Source organism: Lytechinus pictus, chromosome 4 (assembly GCF_037042905.1).
Source record: "Lytechinus pictus isolate F3 Inbred chromosome 4, Lp3.0, whole genome shotgun sequence".
NCBI lineage: Eukaryota > Metazoa > Echinodermata > Echinoidea > Temnopleuroida > Toxopneustidae > Lytechinus > Lytechinus pictus.
This window is the reverse complement of record NC_087248.1, coordinates 9,247,882-9,266,144: the sequence shown is the minus strand read 5'-3', so window position 1 is coordinate 9,266,144 and position 18,263 is coordinate 9,247,882. Positions and strand designations below refer to the sequence as shown.

At 39.1% G+C, this 18,263-nt stretch overlaps 1 protein-coding gene across 1 annotated transcript in view; it reads left to right on the top strand.

Moving 5' to 3' along the window:
* Window positions 1–10,896: 10,896 nt before the first annotated feature.
* Window positions 10,897–18,263, top strand: part of LOC129259595 (popeye domain-containing protein 3-like) — a 30,104-nt gene continuing 22,737 nt past the window's right edge. Inside the window, exon 1 of the mRNA XM_064098327.1 lies at window positions 10,897–11,041. The gene's annotated coding sequence lies outside the window, so the exon portion shown is untranslated. The remainder of the gene's footprint in view (window positions 11,042–18,263) is intronic.

Sequence of the window (18,263 nt, the reverse complement as noted above, 5' to 3'; positions counted from 1 at the left end):
AATTGATGTATAACTTGACAACTGGCACCCCATAAAAGTGTGGTCTTAGTTAACCCAGGTTTAACTAAACCATGGCTATCAGAATACCATTCAATAAGGTTTGTCGTAAAATGCCTAATTTCTTGGAAGTTTTTACGGTGTTTTTAACAATAGATATTGTACTTTCCGTAGAAATTAGACAGTAATTGTCACAGTTTTCCGGTAAATTACCGATAAATTATTTTGCAGTATTTGCTATATGGTACTTATGTACAGAAGCGATAGTGAAACATAGCAATAAAATATCATCAAATCAATTTTTTACTAGAGCGTTGTGGCCGTGTGGATTAGTCTCCGGACTTTGAAACAGAGGATCGTGGGTTCAAATCCCAGCCATGGCGTAATTTCCTTCAGCAAGGAATTCATCCACTGTGTGCTGCACTCGACCCAGGTGATGTAAATGGGTACCGGCAGCAAGTAATTCCTCAAAAAGCTGTGTGTACCTTAATCGGCTGCCTAGCTTAGCCGGGGTAATAATAATAGCAGGACCTTTTTAAAGCGCCATGAGCACCGAAGAGTGGATCTGTGCGCTCTATAAGTAGCCACCATTATTATTATAATTATTATTACTTTTATTATTATTATTATCATTATTATCATCATTATTATTATAATTATTATTATTATTATTATCATTATTATCAAAAAGTTTTTTACGATTACTCCGTCAAGAAATTCCAGTTTAATAGGCTGTCCTCTCCAGAGATGGATTTTGAAAAGAATGGCAGGGAAATATGCCAAATAAATTTTGGGATTTCCCCCTCACTTCACTCTAAAAAACGAAGAGCAAATTTAGCTTTTAAAGAGCGTGTATAGTGACTGCACTTCTGTGTGCTGATATGTCTAGTTCAAATTCGAACTAGAAAAATCAGCACTCCGAAATGCAGTCACTATACACGCTCTTTAAAAGCTAAGCTAGTTCTTCGTCTTTTACAGTGTTGGAAGCAGATAATGAAGATAAATACGACTCCAGGCAGGCATTACACACCCTTTACTTGTTTCCAAATCTCTGTCGGCGTCGCATTTGACACTGTGCCATTTAATGCTAAGAACAGGAAGACTTTTCATAATCCCTTATTATATAATGACAAGCACATTACCTATAATACAAATTGCAATGAAGAAAAGAGAGCGTTACACAAGGTTAGGAGAGAAAAATGGAAAACAATAAAACATTATTTTTAATGTTCTTCCTGCAACATTCTAGGGGGAAATCTTTATTTTATTAAAAATTGGTGAAGTGTAAACGGAATGAAAGATATTCATAAACTGACACATAGTTACAATGAAAATTTGCTTTACTCCTTTTTCTCCTTCAAGTTTTGCAATCCCAGTGGTCCAAATAAAAGCCACACTGTTTCCCACGAACACACGGTTCAGATGGCAATTATGGTCACATGTTTTTTTCATAAGCCCAAAATGGCACTTTAATTAGTAAATTATTCACCACTATTTTAGATGTATTGGCAACTGTACAAATTAATGAAAGGTTGCGAGGCCTTAATCTAACTGCATTTTATGCCCATCAGTATGATTATTAATTCGAAAATATATTTGGATCCGGTGATGTTCCAGGCTTAAATTCTTTCTTACAAAATATATTCATGCATTTAATGTTCAAAGCAAAACAACAGTTCACAAGAAAACTAATGTTAGCGTGTGTTTCTTGGTAATAGCTCTTAGGATTATACCATTTTTATATGTATTGGAGAAATCCACACCAAACAATGATGCATTTTAATAGAGGCCCAATACAAGTGATAGTCATCTTGTATAGTTTCAAAAAAGGGAGTGCGCAAGACGAGTGTTTACAACTTCTGGTGAAAATGCCCAGGGGCCCGTTGCAGAAAGAGTTGCGTTTAAACGCAAGCCAAAAAATCAATCGCAAGTCCCAAATGCGCGCGGTTGAAAATCAAGTTGCGCATGATTTTTAGAGTTACGATTGATTGTAACTCTTTCTGCAACGGGCCCCAGAAGGTGTATCATAAGATCGATTGTGGGGTTGCTTGATATGAATTAAAGGGGGAGTGAACTGTGTGTGGTCTCTCATTGACTGTGTGTTATAAATACATAGTCTTAAAATATACGTTTTCAAATATCTACTAATACTTCAGAGAATTGACGTATAATTGTATTTGTATAGAGAAACTTAAATGATATGAGAGGGAAAATAAATTGTTTTGCTACTTGGTAACATAATTATTGCGGTAGAAATGTATTTAGCAGTTAATTAGCATGTTATCATTCAAGTGGGTCTATATTACTAGACTACACTAACATTATGGGTCAGGAAACTGGCCAGGTATGAGTAGTTGAGGATTCGAGATGACGCTTCGTATCTGCTTTAATAGTACTTGAAATTGAAAGGGGTATGACCATTGGACCCTCGGTGTCCGCAGACATCGAAAATCAATCAATGATAATAATGTTATTGGCATGAAACAAAATCATAACAACAGCAAAGTTTTTTATGATGCTGATGATACGAATACCAACAACAACAAGGATGTCAAGAAAGAAATAGGGGAAAAAAGGAGAGGGAGAAGAAAAAGAAAAATAAATAAGTAGGAGGAGAAAAAGATTAAGAAGAAGGAGGACGAGAAGAAGGAGGAGGAGGGGAGGAGGAAGAAGGGGAAGGAGAAGAATAAGATGAAGAAGAAGGAATAGAGATGGGGGAGGAGGAGAAGGAGCAGAAGAAGAAGAAGAGGAAGATGAAGGAAGAGGAGGAGGAGGAGAAGAAGAAGAAGAAGAAGAGAAAGAAGAGGAAGATAATTATAGAAAAAGGAAGAATATGTATTTCGTAGGTATGTGCATACCGACTCTGCTCAAGCGGCTTATAATCATTTCATGGGAACTATAACATCTTTATGGGAATATTTTTCATTTCATTTTAAATTAAGATACATAAAGATATTCATATAAATAACACATCAATGATACGCAAGCAATCAGATACAAATGTCAATCTTCTAAGGAGGCCTTCAATAATCAAGGAGATAGAGTGATATCTCCTTGCAATGATGGAGCAACGTGCCAAAATACATAAAGGAACTAACATCTTATAAAGTAAATTTAGTAGACATTTGAAGTATTCAGTATTAAATTTTGATGTTTTCAAGGAGGCTATTCCACGATGTTGGGCATGCATGAGCAAAGGATCATTCCCACAAATTTCAAACTTTTGGAACCACAAGGGAACCAGATGTTAAAGAGCGCAGAGACCTAATTGGTGTGTAATGATTGGTGAAAATGAGACTGCACCGGGGTCCTGACCCATGTATGCAATGAAAAGCGAGCAACAAAATCTTACTTGTCCAATCCTTGATATGGAGACAGTGCAACGAATCAAATACAAATACGAGCAACTATTTCTGAAAGAATTACAATGTATTAAGGGCGAAAGTTCGGAGAGATGGAGACTTCCAAAAAATTATCGACTACTCTCTCCATTCTCTTGTTAAATCTCTATTCCAGGTTTGTGTCATAACGATTTTTAGGCCTATTGGTGGCATCGTTCTAGTCATTTCTCCCTGAAATACAATGTCCATCGAAATTCATACAAGAAGAAAATAAATTATACTACAGCATACTAAAATGAAAAAAAAAATCGAAATTTCTTACTATGAGAAGTGATGTTTCCTTGACTATATCAGATAATACCAACTGATCTTCGATTTGCACTCCTTGGGGTCTTGATCTCTGGCCAACTGCTGTGAAGCTCCCGTGGGATCGCCCACTGCAATCGCAGTCCGTGGGTTTACGCACAAATCAAACTTCTTCGCTCCTCTTTTTCCGAACGCAAAAGGAAATCAAATCGATGAATCTACGTCAAAATCACCGAGGCACTTCTCTTACGGTTGACCTATGGAGAGAAAATAAAATGACAAGTCGAATGAAAAGGGATTCCGATGGTGATAGGAGAAAATAAAATCGGAAATCGCAGACAATCAGCTGAATAAAAAACAACAACAACAGGTATCGTCTAGCCAGAATTTCGAGACGTGACGCAGGATTTCTTTTTACGCGGTAGGTGTCACGGTCGAAGCTTGAGCCTAATCAATTTAGGAAATAAAACCCTATACCCTACCCTCTTCTAATCTGCAAAAAAAAACCGCACGTAAAGCAGGTAGACTTATCTCCTCTCACCCTCTTTTTTTCCTTCCCTAAGCGAGCAACAGAGTGGTGGAGCTAAAATTGAATACCGTCTATTAAAAAACGTGAGGGCGACTGGGAAACGCGCGCGCAATCCGCGTTCCAGTCGGTTTAACACGTACACGCGAGCGTTTAATCTTACCCTGATGTGGACATATCGCTTCCCCAAGGTATCGGTGCCTGTGTGCAACTGTACACGTCCCGTATGCCTCGCGGGGGGTAATACAGGGGAAAGTGAATACTGAAGTACAACATGATGGGCGAGTCTAGATCTTATTCCTACATATCTTTTCTTTTTTTTTTACTTTTTCGTTCTCAGCCTTAATCCTCAACCTTTATTTCTACCCCCAAATTTGGATTTAGAAATGCTGCAAAATGGCAAGAACATACATAAATGTATGTTTTACTTTGCTACGTGGCGTACGTGAATGAAATGAATTGTTGCTTTGGATAGAATGATTTGAAAATGTTGATCACAGTTGAGTTCTTATGTTTGACTCAAAGTTTCCAGATTCACCATGTTCTCAAAGTCAGAAGACTAATCCACTGGGCCACAACGCTCCACTTTGTCACTAATATTTCCATCAAGGCATTTCCTAAACCATAATATTGTTAAAAGTTGATACTGGGAATTATTAAATGGCAACACATCATAAACTGATAAGAGCCATAACACTCGAAAAAAAATAGAATTGGGGAATATCAAAATTACGAGACTTTTTCAACATTGTTCTATAAATATTCCGAACATAGTGGCAGCGCAAAGTTGAATTGTGGTGAGAATAAAGATGAGGCAGAAGGGGGAATAAAATGAGAAGAGAGAAGGGAAGGGAGACATGAAAAAGGGGAATTCCAGAGTGGAGAAAAAGAATGGGAAGTTAAGAGTAAAGGAGGAAGGAAGAGGTGTGAGAGATGTTGGAGAGAAAGGAAGAAACGGTGAGGGGGAAGGGTGGATTTTAGTGAGGGCAGGCACATAAATAGAATAGCCAAGGATTACGTCAATCAAATATTAATATGATAACCCCCAAATCCCTCTGGACATGAATTAAACATACCATTGGCAATCTGATAATATTCGTACATTAATCAACAAGAGCTAAGTTAGTGATATCCATGACATATGAGAAACGAGTCCTATTCCAGCTCACGCTGTGATATAATCCATTTACTGAATATTATCTCCTGAAGGCGAGAAGCAATATGATATTTAAGCCATTTTAACGAAATTCTTGTATTGCATACATGACTATTTATAGAAATATATATGAAAACGCGTGTGTGCATCAATATTCAGCAAGGTCATGTAGATATAGCCGGGTGTCTCAAACTCCAGACTTTAATGAACAAAAACAAAGAGAAAAAGACCATTCAAAATACATATTCTAAATTCATCCCTCTGTGATCAGGAATATAATTTTTATGAATCGTTTCCCTTATCAATAACAGGGTTTGGCTTTTAATCCTTTTTTTTAAAAATGATTTTCACCAAAGTCAGAAAAGCTCGGTCTGTATAAACATGTATATTAGTTATTCGTATCATATTTTGCAAATAAACCAAATATTTATTAAAGGGATGCTCTTGGCTGAAGATATTTATATCTAAACAAATAGAGTAAAATTCACAAAGCAAAATGCTGAAAATTTGATCAAAGTCGGATACAAATGAACTTGTTGAATTTTGAAGATTTGCATTATTCCGGTGAAAAAGTTCTAGGCATGTCTTCATGAATATTCATTACGTGGGCTGATGATGTCACATCCCCATTTTCTTTTTTCTTCTTTAATATTACATGAAATCATAATTATTTAATGTTTTCATAAATGTGTAAATGATGTGTGTCACCATTATGATGACATAATTTGCAGCAAGAAATAACTAATGCACTTAATCAGTTGTCAATCCAATCGTTTTAGTTTTTGGTATAATTTTTTTTAAATAACTAGTAAGACATGCCTAGAACTTCTTCACCCGAATAATACACCTCTTCTGTTCTTCTTTCTTTGTATGACTGTGTCACATTTTAGAGAACCTTCTTCTTTTAATGTAAGGAGATTCTGAAAAAAATGTTGGGCTATATAAATTATGTACGGGTTAAAGTTACATGTTTAATGGTTTATGCGTTGCATATGTTTTTAATGTTTCATCGATGCCAAATAAAGATTGAATTTAATAGAAATGGACCTGGAACATTCTGAAATCACATTTAGATGACCCTTGACCCAACCCTGGATCATTTTTTATGCAAAAGACTTAGTAATATATCAAAGCAAAATTTGAAACAAATTAAATATTTTGGTCTCATGTTTGTTGATGCTTAGTGTATTATGTTTTGATTAATATTATTTCCCAATTATCCGTTTTTCAGTGTTCGTGTTTTTTATATTTTATTTGTATAAATCGGTCTATGCTGCAAATCGATCTGGAAATAGAATATGATTATCATATATTGATCCTGAATTAGTTCAATGGACTATACTAGTTAAGTATTAACCATGGTAGCAGAGTATCGATATGCATTCGATAGCAACGATTACCCTCGATACACGAAATACTATCAAAAAACAAACAAGCAGACAAACATAACACACAAGCGATGTGCTTAAAGACGGTTCACTTACCTACTTAAATCGTACAGTAATTGACGGAATCTAACCAATATCGAGGTGGATAAAATCATCTTTTATCCCACATCAGAAAGGTCATGTCCAAACATCTGCGCAACTGCTTTGGACTCATATCAATAGAGACATCAAATCATTCTCTTCTTTTGTTTCTATCGTTTGACTTCATCTTCAATTTGACCGTTTTCGATCCTACTTAATTTGCTTGATTTCCAATCACAAAGGTTACATGACTGTATTTTCTCTTTGCAAATGTGCTATTTGTGCCATAGACTCATAATCGTATATGTATGATGTATCAGTAGCAATAATGGAATTTCGTCCTCATATTATAACTTAATGGCGCGTAAACTGAAATGCGGGCTTCATGTTAGGGCGATAACTTACTGTGGGCCGCTGGACGATTTTTAAGGAGGTGGGGGGGGGGGCTGAACTTTTTTTGGCTAAATTTCAAACTTTTATGTTTTTGTACATGTTTCCTGGGTAGGGGGTGCAGCTAAAGCTCCCAGCCACCCGGTTCCGCGGCCCTTGCTAACCATTTCCACTCACTCTCATTTACTGCACCCTTCGTGCCCAAATGACATGACGTCACAACTTCGGCAGTCAACAATATCATGATCGTCAGTGACGTATTTGAAGATGAGACTGATCATCATTATTAAACAAAAGATGAATCTGACCGAGGTAAAAAAGCAATATATTCTTCTTATTATTATTATTACTTGCTTCCTACTTTCTTTCTTCATACCTCGTGTCTCTCTCTTTAGATTTTAAAATTCTGACGTTGATTCATCTCCACTCGAAATATGTATGTTCAATAAATTGCTTCATTCTTCATTATCTCCACTAAATGAGATGATTGCAGGTCTTAATGTCAGTCATTGCAAAGTTTTATCAGTACTGTATTATCTGTGCAAATGGCCACCCATTTGCCATACTTACAGATATTCCAAGAGACAATGATAAAATTATACGGTCCCTGGCCCCTCGCTCGACTTCTAAATCCATATAAGTGGGGTGCCCCATCCACCGCCCCCGCGCAGTGCCCCCTCTGTATGTTGATGTCCAAAGGGTATAAGGACAATGTACCCTAGGCAAGTTCGTCATCGGATGTTTTGCTGAATGTCCTCGCCGAAAACTTTCACTGACTCTTACTCGATTTCCAACGATACACATCAATTGATTATCTGCTCAAAAAAAGGCCTCAAGTCAGCAACCTCTCAATTCTCCCCATCTCCTTCTCTCTTTTGCCCCTTTTCCTTTTCGCTGTCTATTTTTATCCTCCCCCCTCTCTCTCTCTTCACTGTCTCTATTTTTTTCCTTCACTGCTTGCCGATCCAACATCTACCTTTTGCTATTTTTTCTTTCTTCCCCGCGCAACGCACCTGTCATGCCTACCATATCCAAAGGGTATGAAGGACCTTTTTCTAGTTTTTTCCCATCTTCCTCTTTGCTCTCATTACTCTCCGTCATTTGTCTCGTTTTATCTTTCTTCAAGATCCGATTCATGTCTTTGAGAAGATACCACAAAACGTTATATGACAAAACATGACATAGCCACAACATTACAGAACATAACATAATTTTGAAAAAAATTAAAATGAATTATAAACATATCATAATATATATTGTATAACGTGAAATAAGATGATTTAATGAACATCAAAATATTACAAATCATTACACAACATAACAATGCCTAACGTAACATAACATGACATAACATGGCGTAACAAAAAATATCACAAACTTCCACATACATATATCAACGCAGCACGGAAGTTGCTTGTAACGTTTTGTATGTCACAGTGCATTGCAGACGGAACCACACTATGGAAAAAATTACCTTTCAGCGGGGCTCCAGTGAAAGAGTTGATAGCTATAAATCGATATGTCAGACATCCCTATCCTTTCAGTAGAGTTGATCATATTTTGGTTTAAAAGGAGATCGAATCGATCTACTGTCTTCTTAACCCCCTTTTCCCCCCACGTGTATAGTTATCAGAATTGCAAAAAAAAATGTTTTCCCCAGGCATGGGTACTAAATAAAACTGAAGTCAATCTGTCATTCGAATTCCACGATGGAAAAACCCAAACACACTAAAGTTTCAGTTTTAGAAATAGCAATGATAATTATGACAGGTTTAATACGGATTACAGATTATCATTTTTATTCCCTGCCTTAGACATACTCAAAATCTGGATAATATACATACATGTGAATGTTTGACACCGATGCATTAGAGGCATGAATTGTGTTAATAAAATAATTTGATATGAATTGTGGAGTCATTTTCAAAGTGGTTATTATAGGCGGTAAGATATTTCCTATATAAACGTATATAAATTGCTATTGATATTGATATTGATATCTTAAAACAATGTAAATATGCTCCTGATTTCTTCTAACACAACAACTCAATCATTCACGATTCGCGTGCCCAAATCATAAATGCCTTACCCCCTTCCCCTCCCTTTTCTATTTTCGCTGTCATATCAAAATTTTGCTACCCTTTCTTCCTTCCTTCCTTCCTTCCATACTTCTTTCCTTCCTTCCTTCCTTCCTTCCTTCCTTCCTTCCTTCCTTCCTTCCTTCCTTCCTTCCTTCCTTCCTTCCTTCCTTCCTTCCTTCCTTCCTTCCTTCCTTCCTTCCTTCCTTCCTCCCTCCCTCCCTCCCTCCCTCCCTCCCTCCCTCCCTCCCTCCCTCCCTCCCTCCCTCCCTCCTTTCTTTCTTTCTTTATTTCTTTCTTTCACTCAACTTCACTCTGTAACTCTTTCCAACACTCCCTCCCCCTCTGTACATTTTCTCAATCTCACCCTCATCTCCCCTTCCCCTCACTCTCCATAGTTCATTCTCTTCTATCTTGTCCCCTTCCTTCTGTATCACTAGTTACGTCTCAGTCTGCCCCTTCGCTCAATCATGCCCAAATCCTGGTGTGACCCCCCCCCCCCCCACCTCTCCTCATCATATTTTTTTCTAACATGGCATTTTTTTCTTCCTGCATGCATCATGTGCATCTCCATTTGCCAAAATCAATACCCAATCCCGATATTACGATACTTTACTTCCTCCACGGGCAAATATTTTCCCCAAGGCCAAGTTCATTTTTCAATGTCAATATTAAGTAGTCTCCAATGATTTTCTGTTCCACATCCCTTTACCATTGCTATCAAAACATAATCCAAGACATTCTTGTTCATGCCGAAGCTTATACTTGTATTGGTATAGTAATTCTAATAAATCTTATTGCACTTTCAGTAAAAGGATGGAATCGCTCAATAATCAATATAAATATCAAGCCCGAAGTCTAAAAGCTTTTTAATCAGGCGTGCATTTATGGAGAAGTATTACTTGGAAAGATATTTTTCGCTTACGCACAGTAAAGTCTTGAACATGACTTTTTCTCAAACATTTCCCTTTTAGTTTGGAATTAGAAAGTTTTCATTCATTTGTTTTAAATTTATTCGTGATTAACAAGGTTTGTTTTCTTAAAAAAAGATTGTAGCTATTTTTTTCGTTTGATGTTGTTATTCAGCAATCAGTTATGATATATTCAATCAATAAGGATCAAAAGTCCAATATTTTACCTTTGTAACTGATCGATTAAAATCAAGTTTCCTAAAATGAACAAAAAAACATTTTTTTAGGAAACTTGTTACCACTAAGTTTATTTTGCGCGCAGAAGCGGCACATGCTGAGTCGAAACGGTTCCCGCTACGTTCTGACTACATCCAGTAAATTGCGCGAATTGTTGAATCGTCGTCTATTTGGACCGGACCTTGCGGCAACTGAGTGTGCGCAGTGGCCCCGTAGTGGTCATGTAGTGGCAGTACAGGAGATATGGACAGACTTGTTGCCACATTCTTTCCGTGTCCGCTCCGTATATGCTACGTCGATGGATTTTTTGGTAAGCCCTTACTGCGTCATTACTGCGTACTGTTCAGACGGCGCTCACGCTACGTGGACTTTGGAATTGTTCAAAGTCCACTTAGCGGGAATGGGTCTCCGGAGTTCATACAAATTATGACACGCCAAACAGATCTCGCTACGCTCCAAGTAGCTGTAGCAGTTCCACTGCGCCATTGCCATTTTCTTTGAAGCAGCGAGAACTGCATGAACGTAGCGTTGGTGTATTGCGGGTGTGAACATTTCGACTGTATATCAAAGAATTCACCAACACACCCCCACGGCTATCGATCCTAGTTATTTGCCTAAATTTCAAATATAGTAAGTAAAATGCAGTTTCCGTAAATTTGATGGTGCAATAACCCGTTGCCTTGTCTTAGTTCAAAAAAAGTAATCACTGATTTCGATTATGGCAGACCAGAATGCTTTACCTTACTTTAGTTCATCATTTTGTTTCAAAAGAAAATGTATCGTATTCTGTCGTTGATTTGAAATCCTGCATCCTCCACTGGATTCGGGCCCTACCTTTCCTCAGGCAAGTGATCTAATATAAGCCGCCCGCGTGATCCTGATTTGCGGGAAAGGGGTCGAATTTAGGGGCTCAGTTCTCGAGGAAAATCTCATTCAATAAATCAAATAGGTGAAAGTTTTATAGAATTCTTTCCAGACTTTTTTTAATTTGCAGAAGTTTAGAAATATTCCCCTAGGAATTCTGAAATTCAGGAAGTAATTTTGTTACCCTTCTTTCTGAAAGCCTTGGAAAGAGGGTAATCTCGATGTCATCCCTTCCAAAAGGGGGTCAAAATCTTCACCCATTCCTATCATTTAAGGGAGATATCTCTATACAAAAAAAATCTGGAAGAAGCATGTCTATGGATGACCGCTTGTCATGAGGTGGGAGGTGGGGGTGGTTCGGCGGTATTCTGTATGGTACTTGGTAAGACTGCATCTTTTTTTTATGCAAGGCATGTGTGAATTGGGCCCTGTCTTACAAAGAATTAAGATTGATCCGATAAAACTCAACTCTATGGAAATCCATCAGTGTTATAATTTTGTTTCTCCAGGAAATTTTCATAATGTCCTTTGGAAACAAAAAGAAGCAAGCTGAATTTTCAAGAAAATAATGATTGTATGAAAATACATCATATCTAGAAAATATTTTGAACATATGTTTATTTTAGATGCTGACGTTGCTGGCTTTGTGATTGATCGGACCAACCGTAACTCCTTGTAATACAGGGCCCTAAAGATGAGTAGAGATAAATGTATACTGAGGGCGCTCTTTTTCAATCTCTTTCAGCTGCATACATTCAGAGAGTCTGACCATTATTGAAGGTCGTATATTTTTCTATCTTAGCAGGGACAAAATGAAATAAATGAAACATCGCACACTTTGTAGAAAGAGTTACAATCAAAGTTATCTCCAAAAATCAGACGGGGGTCAGTGGAGGCCACCCTATTATTTTTCAATCAGTGAATTACAAAAAAAAAGAGAAGAAAAAGAAGAAGAAGAAAAAAGGGAGAAAAGACGGGAGAGCATAAAGATCTAGTGAAATGCCGAATATGGCACAATCATTTTTTATTTTAAAAAATGCAAAAGAGCATAACAGACCACCTGTACATAATAATTTGTTGTTGTTGTTGAATTCAGGTGTGCAGTGAAACGTAATGAAGTCTAGCAACTCAACGTGTTCTTTGTTGGCATATTTTGTGCGCCATCTTGCGGTGTAAACGAAGTATATTTTAATACAAAATATCGAAGATGACATTTTGAACAATATAGCATGAATAGACAATGTTACTCATCTGTTTTTTTGTAATCTCTCAATTAATAAATAAACATACTCACTCATTTTCCAATGATAACGTGGTAAGCCTGACTTTTTGACATTTCAAAACATCTTTTTTTTTCTCATATTCATTTTTCATTCATTTTAGATGTCTTCTTTCACCGCTCATTCTTTTCAACTAAGTTGAAATTTTTGTTTATCAAACGGTTCAAACATGGCATTCAAAATCTTTTACTATCATAAGATTTCCAAGCAGGGTACCTATATATATTAATCGAATGACAAACTTCAATCCTGGAATTAACACTATATCCTATCCTAAGACCAACATTAAACCATATTGCAACCCTGGAGCCCGGAGCAAATAACCAGGACCCGAAAGAGAATGCACCATTGTTTGAAGTCCAATGCAATATTAGCCCCCCATCACTCTTTGTCAGAAGAACAGAACGTCCCGGTTTTACATTTAAATCCTTTTTGTCAGCGTTTATGAATCTTTAAGATTTGTATTTCATACTTGAATGTTTTTGTTTTATTCTACTCATTGCCTTCGACGAGGGGCTCTGTTTTTAGGGAAATTTATTATCATTTTTTTACTATGGCTAGGCTATAATGGCTACACTAAAACTTGTATTCATTGACGCCGATAACACGTTCTCTACATTGACCCTTGGTTTATTTCTGGTTAAAATGGTCAAGAAAATAGGCTTGATTTGCATGGATGAGTGACGGCTGTCTTACTTCGGTTTTCTCTTAAGGGTTGTGGTGACTGTGTATGAAGATGAAGTTCCCAGCTTACGACATTGGTTTGGGACAAATCTCATTAGACAAGCGGGCATGTTGGATCGACTTGTGTTTGCCATGTCAGTTGTGTAATGGAAAGCTTGTCTATCCCCCGACTTTAATCAGGCTTTAATTTAAGAAGGGAAATCACAGATGTATCCGAAAAATATTCGAGGTGTCAGCCCATCCCCCCCCCAAAAAAAAAAAAAAAAAAAAAAAATCAAGATTAATAAAAAGGGCTCTGGCTTGAACTGTATATACAATGTAGTCGCTTTCAAAATGATCTGATGAGAGATATGAGAGCTATCATTGAAACAGATATAAAAGGGAATGGTGTTTCTTGATATTTGGAGCTCTTTCAGGGAAGAACAAAAAGCAGTTACTTCGCGGCCCAATGTCTGACCACGGACCTAATGGTCTGACAGTTGTTTTCTCTTATGCGTCTAAACTGAAATCGTGTTTTATGAAGTAAATGACAATTAAAGGAGCGTACCAGCATGTTAAGCTTTTTACTTATTCTTTTACCTTGGTCGAAGGGATTAATGTGTTCCTAAATCTTCTTTACCTCTTCGGTTTGGCCATCCTTGGTTGATTGACCCCATTAGGAACGGAAGCCATGAGATGATAATCTTCCCGTTACCAAAATGGTGGCGTATGGGTATTTGATGAAGATTGATTCTCAGTTTAAACGTAAAGGAATATATCGAAGTCTGTCATTCCAATCTAGGACTGGACTCATGGGTATTTTCATTCATGTTTGAAAGAGTGGGCTGGTGTTACGGTCACACTGGTCAAACCCACTCCAAAACGATCGATGACATGTTATTAGAAATAACGTAATAGGTGTGCTCGTGAAGGAGTTGGTTTCGGTGACGTGAAAATGGTATTTGACTTTTGACTTTTTGCATTACTGTACTCTACCCATGCCCATAATGCATACACCAAGCACGTACTATATCAACATCATAATTCGCTTAAATTCAATAATTTCATCATCACAAGTAAAAATGAACTTTAGTTAGGTGGATTGCATCTAAGATGTCATATGAAAAAAAAAAATCATTTTTTAAAATAGTTTTTATCGATAGAAATCAAGAAAATACGAATAATCGCAAATAATCATATTCACGATTGGGAAAATAAAAAATATATTTATATGTATGTGTACATCTAGTGTTTAAGGCAGTACATCTATGATGACAAACATCGCCAGGGGAGGCAAACCTTTCTGAAAAAGCAACAGAAGGTGGTCATCACATTTTTCTTAATGTTTCCAATACAATATTCAAATTTCATCAGGGCACTTGACCCCCCCCCCCATTCCACTCAGGTACGATAATGATGGTCATCATAACTTTTGTGATCATTTGGGTTATATATGATATGTAAAATCCTACTCATATCTTTAAACTTGATCGGAATAGTTTAAACAGATCGGATCACGTCTATAGAGTTGCATCCAACTCACTGGAATCCAACCACAGCACAAATCCATTACAACTCTCATCGCTTGATGACAGACTGACAAAAGGTCAAAGGTCAGATACCAAATCAAGGCATGTCTATAGCATGGTAGATTACACAGCTGTCTAGGGCTGCCTGGCTCGGCGGGTAATTAGGCCTCACGGTTAACATTTGCGAAACTCGTTTGACATTACATTTTGTTTGTCTGTAAGTCTGACGTTCGGACTGCAGTTGGACACAGGGGTGCTTTAATTCACACATCCAATTTCATTCTTTTTAATACTTTTAAAACTCTTGCCTCCACTTGCCTTATCCCTGGGTTGGCTTCTTAAAACAGACAATATGAAATTGGTAGTTCATCGATGTGTGTTGCTATATCAGTCTGCTTGTGGAAAGCCAAGTGCGTTGGTATAGGCCTACTCTAAAAACCGAACCGATACACTCGACTAACCCAAGATGAAAAGTGGCTAAAAAGGGTTTGGAAGGGGATCCATAAATCTTTTGTTTTAATGTTGACCTAGATACCCTGTAATCCGCCCCTCCCCAAGATAATCCAATCTAAAGTATTACACAAAAAAACCGCACGAAATCTTGGGTAGATATGAATGTACTCTTTAAGGACGACCTAACCCCCTTCCCTATATCATGTGTAGAGATTTTTCGCACAACATCGTACGGAGGATCCAAGAAAGAGAAAATGTATTGTCAAATGCCATTCGAGACAAAGAACAACCAAGTAGGCTTTGTCGAAAATTGTTGATATCAAACCAGCAGTTTGGTCCCAGACTCTGGACAAACGACATGAGCGCAATAATTTGTCAGCTCCGAAACTTCGAACGAAACTGGTGTTCGGGCCACCAATCTTCGTCAAAAGCCTTCCGGTTGTTCTTTGTCATTTTGACGGGCATTTTGGATACATTTACAGTATTCTCGGATCATCCGTACGTTGCGGAGCGAAAACTATTATAATTATGAACCCATTCACAAAACTTACAGCACAACTGAGCATCTACTTTTGGCATAATGAGAAGATTTAATAAATCCACGCCCCCTTTTCACTCTTTTGAGTTCTCGCTAGATTTTCTTGTTTGCATATACACTACTCAAAAAAAGTTAAGGACCACTTTTTAAAACGTACATAAAGATTTTATACAAGGTGTTTTATTTCTGGAAATACCTCAGTACAACTGTCCTAAATGTCCTTAAACACGCTGTAATCAATTTCACGCATGGGTGGTTTCAGTTGTTGCACAATGTCTCTCGCATCACTGCACATCCTGAAAAGTGGGCCCCGAGGGGTATCAGCTACCGACATGAAGTGGTAAAAACGAATGTCTGAGTGTCTTTCAGGCAGTTCAGTAACGAGTGTGACCACCTCCTGCAGCAATAACGGCTTCACAGCGCTGTCTCATGGAGCTGATGAGGCGATTGATGTCTCTGACGTCCAGTGCATCCCATGCAGCCTCCAGAGCCACACCCAGCTGCTGCAGTCCAAGTGGATGGGCTTCGAGCTGGTCGAGACTCCTCCCCATCATGTCCCAGACGTGCTCTATCGGGTTTAAGTCCGGGGACCTCGCTGGCCACTCCATACGCTCAATCCCCTGGCCCTCAAGGAACTCGGTCACCACCCTAGCTCGGTGGGCACGGGCATTGTCATCCATGAAAATGATGTTTTGTCCCACATTTTCTGCAAATGGCACCACTATAGGTTCAAGGACCTCATCCCTGTACCTCACTCCTGTCATTGCTCCCCCTGGGACCACGTAGAGACGAGTACGGTTGGCGTAGGTGATGCCTCCCCACACCATGACGCTGCCTCCCCCATAACGGTCATGTTCTGCAATACAGGGGTCTGCAAATCTCTCTCCTGGTCGCCTCCAGACTCTCGAACGTCCATCATTGTGGTCAAGGGAAAATCTGCTCTCATCTGTGAACAGAACTCTACGCCATTGCTGTCTGGTCCATCTGACATGCTCCCGGGCCCAGTTGAGACGAATTCTTCTGTGAGCAGGGGTGAGTGGGACACACTGAGCTGGCCGTCTGGCATGCATATTGGCTCTGTGAAGTCGGTTACGGATTGTTTGAGTGGAAACAATCACTCCAGTTGCTGCAGCGAAGTCATTGTTGAGGCGGCGTGCACTGTGAAAGCGGTTGCGGAGGCTGAGATTCGTCAAGTAGCGATCATCTCTAGGGGTTGTCGAAACTGGTCGGCCACTGCGGGGTCTCTCGGAGTATAGCCCTGTCTCTCGGTGTCTTTGATTTGCTCTGCTAATGACACTGTGTGACACGCCCATCATTCTGGCTACTCTTCGCTGACTGAGGCCAGCTTCCAGCATCCCTAGGGCTCTGGCTACATCTGTTTCACTTAGGTGGTGTCTTGGCATTGCTGTTGTAGGCAAGTTGTTGATTGTACAGACTAAATACGGAAAATGCTTTGGAAGACACTTGTCTTATGGCCCACTGCAATGATGCCAGAGACATCATGAAAGAACTGCATGTGTGAAATTGATGTCATTGTGTTTGATGGCATTCTGGACAGCTGTATCTTGGCATTGCTATTGTCAGCAAGTTGTTGATTGTAGAGACTAAAGACAGAAAATGCTTTGGAAGCCACTTTTGTACGGGCACATTACAATGATGCAAGAGACATGAAAGAACTGCATGTGTGAAATTGATTTCATTGTGTTTGATGGCATCCTGGACAGCTGTATCTTGGCATTGCTGTTGTCAGCAATTTGTTGATTGTAGAGAGTCTGGAGGCGACCAGGAGAGAGATTTGCAGACCCCTGTATTGCAGAACATGACCGTTATGGGGGAGACAGCGTCATGGTGTGGGGAGGCATCACCTACGCCAACCGTACTCGTCTCTACGTGGTCCCAGGGGGAGCAATGACAGGAGTGAGGTACAGGGATGAGGTCCTTGAACCTATAGTGGTGCCATTTGCAGAAAATGTGGGACAAAACATCATTTTCATGGATGACAATGCCCGTGCCCACCGAGCTAGGGTGGTGACCGAGTTCCTTGAGGGCCAGGGGATTGAGCGTATGGAGTGGCCAGCGAGGTCCCCGGACTTAAACCCGATAGAGCACGTCTGGGACATGATGGGGAGGAGTCTCGACCAGCTCGAAGCCCATCCACTTGGACTGCAGCAGCTGGGTGTGGCTCTGGAGGCTGCATGGGATGCACTGGACGTCAGAGACATCAATCGCCTCATCAGCTCCATGAGACAGCGCTGTGAAGCCGTTATTGCTGCAGGAGGTGGTCACACTCGTTACTGAACTGCCTGAAAGACACTCAGACATTCGTTTTTACCACTTCATGTCGGTAGCTGATACCCCTCGGGGCCCACTTTTCAGGATGTGCAGTGATGCGAGAGACATTGTGCAACAACTGAAACCACCCATGCGTGAAATTGATTACAGCGTGTTTAAGGACATTTAGGACAGTTGTACTGAGGTATTTCCAGAAATAAAACACCTTGTATAAAATCTTTATGTACGTTTTA